Source organism: Furipterus horrens, unplaced genomic scaffold (genome assembly GCF_987537825.1).
Source record: "Furipterus horrens unplaced genomic scaffold, mFurHor1.1.pri manual_scaffold_15, whole genome shotgun sequence".
Classification (NCBI taxonomy): domain Eukaryota; kingdom Metazoa; phylum Chordata; class Mammalia; order Chiroptera; family Furipteridae; genus Furipterus; species Furipterus horrens.
The window spans coordinates 1,239,269-1,247,913 of record NW_028327185.1 but is presented as its reverse complement, the minus strand read 5'-3'; the positions used below and the strand labels follow the sequence as shown (position 1 = coordinate 1,247,913).

Genomic DNA, 8,645 nt, shown 5'->3' with positions numbered 1-8,645 from the left:
GCTTTACACGCGCGAGAACCCTCCGCTGCGGAAGCCGCTTTCGGGAGGGACACACGGCACAACTGGGTGCCGTTCCCCAGCAGCTCCGGACACACTTCCGTCCTCGCAGCGCTGACAACCACTGACCAGTACTTACCGGGCGCCTGTTACGCAAATACTGTCACAGCGGCGGGGGTAGACGCCGGCCCTGTGAGCACTAAACCCCGGCTTTTCGCAAAGGTTCCTGCCTTCCGGCTGCGGGGCACCTCTCAGTCCACGAGAGCCGCGGGGGCCGGCCAGGCAGCACACCGGCTCCCACCAGGCTGCAGCCGACACGAGAGCACAGCCGCGTCTGGAACCGCGCGGCAGCGGCGCCCTCCGCCGTTAAAGCCGCGGAGGAAGGGCGCGGCCGTGACAGCCGGGGGCCCCGCTCGCGGCCGGCGACAGGCAGGGAGGCCCACCGCGGCTGAAAACGCTTCGCGGCTCCGGGGCGCTACCCCGCCAGGCGGGGACGAGCACAGGGGACACTGGTCGCGCCCTTCCCTCCCCAGCGTCCCCGGGTTCCGTCCTCGGCAGGTCCCTGCGAGGGCAGGGCTGCGAAGGGACCTTCTCGCGCCACCCCTGGGCGAGCCTCCCGCGGCGACGGCCCCGGGCCTGGGGTCCGGCCGCGGGGTCCGCCCTCCCTGCTTCCCTTCCCGGGGACCGGAACCTCCTCGGGGGGCCGCGACCGGGACGCCAGGGCTCGGGCGGGGGAGTCCCTGAGCCAAGACCACCGCCCGCGCCCCTCGCGGGACCACACCTCCCACGTCCCCCGCCGCGGAGACGCCCCGACACCACACCCACAACACTCACCGCTCGCCTCCCGAGTGCCCACAATTTGAAAGGGCGCCCCGTCTCCTGATTCGCTGCTGGATGTCGCGTCGGGAGCCGCCTCCCGATTGGCTGTTGGACGCCGCGCCGGGTTCTGCCTTCTGATTGGCTGGTCGCCGTCGCGTTATGATTAGCTATGTACGTCGCATCGACGTCGCCTTCTGATTGGGTGGTTGGGGTCGCGTCTGGCGCGGCGCCTTCACTTCCTACTGTCCCCCCCGGAAGTGCCGGTGGCTGGGTTGTCGGGAGCCTGAACGCTGGAGCTGCCGGGCCTCTGCGGGGTGCAGGGCCGCTGGGGGCCGTCCGTAGCGTGGGTGTTTAATGAGAACGGGGACAATGGCGCTTGCCCATCCTCAGTACGGAAGGAGAGGACAGTCTGCCCGCCTCCGCGGCGTAAACATGGCTGGTTGTCCCCGCGTTAACCGTAACTGCCCTTTTCTGGTGCTTCCGACGCCGAGCGCGGAGCCGGGAACCGGCCTGAATGTCTCAATGGGCCTCTTTCCGCGGAGTCTGAAAAGCCCGAACTGCGAAAACGCAGTGCCTGAAATGCTTAAAAACGGGGGGAAATGACAGTCACTACGACTGTGCAGCGCCCACTCCGTTATAACTGTGAGCTAAACAGGCCCCGACATGCGCGCACTCCCGTCCTGGCAAGACGGTTTCCCGGAAGTCCCACGACGAGAACTTCCGAGCAAAGCCCGCCCCAGATAGTCCGGCTCTTCTGGAAATAGAAGCCAGCCTTCTTCTTCCCGTCCGCCAGAGGGAGACGGGCGGAAGGGGACGCGCGCTCGGAGCCTCCCAGGTCGGGTCAGGGTTTACGGAAAAGCGCTCCCTCCGCCGATCGGCGGTCGCTTAGGATACAGATGCATCAGTTTACTTGATGTAATAACTTTTAAGCTATTAAACGCGGGCTGTACTTTCCTGCTTCGTAGGTGTCGGTATCGGGTTGCATTTGAGTCCGCTACACGGAGGCGCCACGGGTCGATGCAAAGGAATAACCAAAACCCAAAGGACAAAGTTGAGAAGCGCCGAGAGCGCCGCACCTGAGTGCCGGCTGTGCTCCATCGCCGCCGAATGGTGGGGCCACCCCGCCTCTCTCCTGCCGTTTCTTCCCCGGTGAAGCCCATTCACTGGGTTGAAGAGCCACGGCTGGCAATTATTGAGCCCCTTCCACGTGCATAACCCTGTCAGGGAGCTACTACAGTCACGATGATTGCTCCTTCACAAAGGAGGGCAGCCGGGTCTCCGGGAAGCTGAATAGCTTGCCTGATATTACACCCGCGTTAAGTCGCAGAGTCGAGCTCGGAACGCAGGAAATTGGGCATCGCTGCCCGGGGTCCGCTGCCCTACCCCGTACAGCTGCTCCTGCACAGACCCCGGTTCTCAAGTGGCTGTGACTTAGTGGAAGCACGGAGTTAAACAAACACAAAAGCAGGTTTAAATCGGTTAGATTGTGTACTTTCTACATCTGAATACCTGTTCAGACCAGGAGTCTTGGAAGTATGTGCTTGCACTTTTTGGTCCGGTCTGGGGATGAAATCTTTATGAAGTCAGTTGTGATCACTCAGTGATACAATCTAAATGCATTTAGCAATTCTGCCAGTAATTTGAAAAGAAACAATTACATTAAGCTAGTAATCCCTCTTCTAATACAGAAAGAAGAGGGCTCAGGGCTTAGCAAATGTTCCAGACGCTCTTTCCTCTTTGAATCATGCTGGTTTCATTCCAGAGAAGATTAGTAAGATTTAAAAACCATTGTCAACCCCAGAGCCTACAGGGTAACCTATTTTCACCTAAGGGAAGCTTCAGGGTTCCCTTAGGATGGACAGTTTCTTTAAGAAGCCAAGTCCAACCTTCCCTCAGGCGTCTTCTTCCCACTGTGCCCTGCCAACCTGGCCCAAGGTCATTTCTGACACCCTGTTGAAAATAATGCTGACCCTTCCTAGTGGAATTGGAGAATGAACCAGTTTCCAGGCATTTAATCAGTATAGATATGGGCCGTAGCTGGTCTCAGTAAGGATGTTGATGTGGTTCCGTCAGGCACTCAGCTGTCCATATTTGCCCCTAAATAGTTCATAATCTCATTTCTTTTATTGGTAAATATCAAAGCTAGCATGTCTAGAACGTCTAGAATTGTCTAAAATGATACACAGCAGCTGTTTTTAGAGTCACTTCTAGTTTGTGCATTTATATAAATCAGTTTTCTCATTCGGAAAACAGCAGAAAAAAAAAGATTTTGCGAAGGGATTGCTTCTCATAGTTGTGGTTTTCAAAGGGCAGCTGATGGCAAAAGCCAGCTGGGTGGCAGGGACTGCACATCCAACGTGTCCTGCGGGGAGCGAAGGAGCGTTTCTGCAGCCTCCCAATGCCATGCTTCATTCTACGCCCTTCCACACGCCTTTGCCCGTTGGCATAAGGCTTATTCACAGTCAGTGCTCTGACTCACGACAGAAAAAAAGAAATCCATCATCAAAAAGACTTCTGCTTTGTTTCCCAGATACAGCGGTTTGGGGCACAACAGACTTCAGTGTTCTATTTGGATGAACTTTCAGTTTCCTCTGGCACACGAACATGAACCAGCAGCGGCACTTCCCTGTCTTCTGGGGTACGTGGGGTCTCTGTAAGCCACGGTGTGGGTTTATATGGACTTTGTGGGTTTAATGCATGTGAAATTATGCCCCCAAAATTAGTCTTGTTCATGCCATCCTCAACATCTCCCAGCTGCATTTCTTAAATGCTATTAATTGAGTTTCTGTACCGCAGGCTTTCATGGGCCCCAGACATCCACTTCAGGTAACACTCAGGCTTGAGCAGTCGGATATATTCCTGAGAAAAGAAAATGAAAACGAACTTCTGGGTGATCGGTTTGCTCCCCACTCCTGAAATTTCACAAGGGGGATGCAAACTGCTACACTAGGAATCCGTCGGAAGCACAGGTCTTCCGTGTAACGTAAGCTACATGTGACTTCAGTCTCCTGGTGGCATATTACGAAAAGGGTAATTGATTTTAATATAGTTTATCCAATGCAACACATCAAAATATCATTTCATTTATGTGATTGACATAAAATTATTGTTTTACAGTTTTTGCTCTGGCGCCCAGGGTAGATAGGACCAGCCCTGTTCTGAGGCCTGGCAGCCACCATATGGGACTCAGGGCTCGCTCTCTGTCTCTCTTTGATTATAGGAAAGAGAGAAAGGTCTTAGGATGTGGGTTAGAAATGTATTTAGCTAATCCTGAGACCATTGCATTATAGCTGGACGAATAGAAACCAAATTCTCCAGCTCCCAGTCTTGGCCACACGCCCCGGGCCCGTCTTCACCCAGCTGGGCTTTGTGAGCTCCTTTGTTTGGGTGGGTTTGTGGTGTGAGACTGTTTCTGGTTTTATGAAGCTGAAGGCCAGCTGGAGCTCACATGTCCCCGAGCTTCACGGTGGCTGCATTCCTCTTCCCTCAGCTCAGGTCCCTTGCTCGCTCCCTGTAATTAACCTAGAAGCCTCGTCGCAAAAACACACAGCACAGAAAAGTCCCCAGTCAACAAAGGTGTGAGGACGAAAGCATGGGAAGGATTGTGGGGTCCCGTGTGAACTCCTGGCCCCCGAGCCAACGTGAAAGATGCTTTCTGTCCTCAGCTCAGAAAGAGGGCAAAGCGCGTCCCTGGGCCCTGGGCCAACCTTCCCTGTTTTCCTCTCTCCGTTGCTAACACGATGCTCACTCTCTGGGGAGCGACGGCCCAGGACTGCAGCCCCAATTCTGAGTGGGCTGCGAGGGTCTCATTCACTCACAGACAGGGACAGTCCCTTCCTCTGCTCCAGAAGGAAATCCCCCGTTCTCAAGAGAAGGCACTGTGACCGAGCCCCAGGGCGCTCTCCTCATTTTCAGCAGCTCTATTAAGCCTCCCTTTAAATGTGTCACAGATGGGACTTGAACGCGGGACCTTCCAGCTTTGTGAGGCTGAATGTCATTAGCCCCGTTTCTGCCCAGTTCCCTCAACTGTTTGAATCGTTGGTAATCTGGCCCATTCCTGGAATGTAGCAACCGATACGCCACCATCACGGGTTCATCTGAAACCCGACCTTCTTACCTGAAGTCACAATGGACTCAATGCTCCCGTTGTGCTGAAGGCACCCACATGGGGTAATGAGGATGGCACACCGACCACAGGGTTCTGCTTGTCTAGGGTGCTGGATGCGGGGCAGTGCGGGGGCCCCGGCCTGTGCTCCCTGACCCCCCACCCTGCACCAGGACACGGGGCAGGGGGCCTGGGCTCACATTCCCAGAGTTCTGTCTCAACCCCAGCCTTCCTGCCCTGCTTCACCCCTTGGCTCCGGCTGCGGTTTCGGTTCTGCCTCCATTTCTGTGGAGGGGAGAGGCTTTCACTGAGAAATGAAATAGGAGGTGGGCGTGGGGGGCCCTCCCCTTCATCGTCCCCCCGCCCCCTCCAGGTCCCCCTAACCCCCCACCACTGAGCGGCAGCAAAGACAAAACTGCCGGCGTCACCGAGAGCCAGTGAGCCTCCCAGCCCCACGTGGCTGCCGGCTGCCTGAGCGGCCTGAGCTCCGGCCGATGCTCTGCCCACTCACAGCTGCGGGCTGAGCGCGAGCCCGGCTCCGGTCTCACCCCACCTGTTCCGTGTCTAACCACAATGGCCAGGTCTGGCTGGTGGGAGGATGGCCAGACTGGACTTCACACCCAGGCCCTGGCGCCAGGTCTGTGCTTAGGGTTAGACCAGGCTTCGAGGAAGCTGAGCAGACGCCCAGATCCGGGATTTCGAGGAAGAGAGGGGGCAGGGAGCGGCGGGGGCAGGGGGCCCGCTGTGGCCACTGTGTGGGTCCCGTGTGACGTCGTGAGCAGTCTGGTTGACACCAGGGACAGAAGTGAGGGAATTAATGTGCCAGGCACTCTACAGTGAGGGCCAGCGTCCGGTGGTGAGCCGTCACATTTTTCGGGAAAGGGGGTGAGTTACTGACAGGGGGTGCCCCCCAGACCTCGGATCTGATGTCTCTGTCAACAGGGAACTGCCGGACTCCTCTGAGTGAGAAAACACCATTGCAGCAGTGAAATTATACTCTGCAAATGGTCCCCGGCTCCAGGTGGGAGGGACGCGGAGGGACAGGGTCCCAGAATTGGCACGGCCTATTGAATTCGGTTTGCAGCAGAGTCCTGGGCTTCTGGGGCAGTGGAGACACGTGGGCGTGTTGCAAGAAAAGACAGGGCTTGCTGACTCAGCAGACATGGGGAGCAGGGAGAAGTGAGTCAGGGATGACGGGGAAGCCGGGAAAGGGACATGACTGTCTGTAAGGAAGCCCATGGATCTGGCTGTCGATAGGCCGAGTTTGAGCCGAAAAGGTTCAGTGGGAAACTAAAGACATGCACCTGGGGCACAGGTCAAAGGGTCAAAGGGCAGGATAGAGATGTTACGTATCTTACGTGTATCTATGTTTTTATTACGGAACATTTCACATATGGCACATGACGAGCTCCCACATACCCATCACCTGGCTTCAGTAACGACCCACCTGCGTCCCCCGGAGTCCCCAGTCCACGTTACCTGACCGCAGACACGGACCCAGGTACGGAGCACGAAGCCGAGAAAATGCAGAACGGGGCAGATCTCAGAGAAGTTCCAGGCACACCTTCTGCCCCACGACGGGCAAAGCTAACGGGCAGAGGCCGGGATGACTTCCCCCGAATCGGAAAGCAAAACCGCTGGAGCCGAGCCCGGGCCGCAGGCACCCGCAGTGGCTCTGCCAAGTGCTCTTCCTCCCGAGATAAGGAGAACGGGGCGCTAAGCAAAGGTTTCAGGAAGCTCAGGTGCAAATTCTAAAACTGTGGGCAAACATCGTTTACATCACTCTGCAAACACAACCAATATAACATGCACCTCTTATTTCACGTGTCATTCTGTGCAATGACACCGCCCGCCGCACGTCACGGAAGGTCACTGCAAGGCAGGTCCTCGCGCGAACGGAACGGGAGAACTGTTCCCCTAATTATCACTGGTTGGTTTTCACGCTGCAGCCCGGACCCGCTGGGGTCACACTAAGTATGCCTGGGTGACAACAAAAGAGCCCTATCTGTGTGGAGTCGGTTTACCTGCAGCTGCCAGGAAAGTCACCTTGAATGACATGCCACCTCTTGTCCCGCACCTGGCTCCCTCGCAGAACAAACGCCGTGTTGACGGCAGTCCGCAGGACACAGAAGAGGCAGCAGAGGCGCGTGGCTGTGAAGCCCACCAGCAGCACCACGTGCGTGCCCTTCACCTTGCCGGACAAAACAGTGGTTTTATCAGAACACAGTTCACGATCCAGCTGAGGCTCACTGAAGGGAATTAACCACTGAATCAGTTTCACTCTGTGACAGTGTTCTTGGTAAAAATGCTGCGAAACCACATTCATCCACATGCACAAAAAATGGCTTTTTACTGAGCTCGGTGTTGGAAGCACTCACAGAACAGCATCAAATGTCTCTGACAGTCCCACGACATGGGGCAGAGCCTAAAAGCCACTTCCTCCAGGCACGAAGGGGTTTGGTTCATAAAAGATGTTTGCTTCGCTCTGGCCATAAAGCGGCAAGCGAGCTGATTCAGTTTCTCTGTCAAATACTCACGTTGCCGGCAGAATGAACCAAACGTCTGAGCGTACAGGCGACCTCTGTCAGCCAGTCAGAATCTCAGACTGGATAATAATCTCAAAGCCCTGTAATTAAAGCTGCAGAATAGCATTCACTGGGGTTAGACCGCTGTCGTTCCTTGTGAAGAACGGGCCCTTCCTCCTTGTTCAGTATTTCATGTTCTTTCCTTCATGACGTGCTGGATGGTAGCTTTTTTACTTTTTTAATCTTCTTTCAATATTGTTCTTTTATTGAAAGATGGGAACATCGATTTGTTGTTCCACTTACTGATGCATTCATTGCTTGAGTCTTTGGTCTGAAGGCCGACACTCAATCCACTCAGCCACACCAACCAGGGCCATTGCTTGAGTCTTGTCTGTGCCCTGACCGGGGATTGAACCCACAACCTCGGCGCATCAGGACCACACTTACCAACCGAGCTACCTGGCCAGGGCAGCAGGTAGCTTTCTAAAATAACATCTTTACTGGGGGAAAACATTAGCCACACTGAGGCAATTAGAGAAAAGCTTCAGGTTGTGACCTGTAAAGCCCATTGGGTGAGGAACCACGTCACTGCAGACCGAGACAGAAGAATATGAGAGACGGATGTCCCCAAGGGGAAGGCCGTGAGGAACGGGAACCCAGCAGCTGAATTTGGAGAAGCAGGAAGCTCCAAGAGGAGGAGGTGGAGGAGGGCGCCGAGGAGTCCCTGAGGGCACGGGGGCTTGACGGGCGCATGACCGGGACTCTGCCCCGTGGCTCACCCAGCGGCTGCTGCAGGGAGGCCCCCACAGGGCTGGCCAGCCGGGCCGAGAACACAAATGCAGCAGGCGGAGCCGTGGGGGGAGGGGGGGAACGGCGACCACCGAGCCAGACCCCCGGGCTGGCCCGCGAGGCTCCCCACAGCCTGGGTCACGTGTTTTTCTGTAAGTCAGGTCCTGTCAGGCTGGTTCGCAAGGCCACCTGACTGCTGTGGCCCAACTGCTTCAATTTACAGACAAGTCGGAGTCCAGCGAGAAGCTGCCCTGGCCCCGGGGCCGTGACCGGCGATTCTAAGGCGCTTACCACACGTGAGACACCGTGTTGTGCTCCGATGTCAGCCCCCCCACACCTGGGAGCGAACTGGTCGCCCATGCTGTTCCCGTGACTGCGCGCCACTCCCCAGCTGCAGGGACAGAGAAACA

General features: G+C 56.2%; 1 protein-coding gene across 1 annotated transcript in view; it reads left to right on the top strand.

The window, feature by feature from the left end:
* The first annotated feature begins 15 nt into the window (after positions 1–15).
* The window catches only part of PKP1 (plakophilin 1), a 288,438-nt gene continuing 279,808 nt past the window's right edge, over positions 16–8,645 (top strand). The window contains exon 1 of the mRNA XM_090263469.1: positions 16–25. The gene's annotated coding sequence lies outside the window, so the exon portion shown is untranslated. The remainder of the gene's footprint in view (positions 26–8,645) is intronic.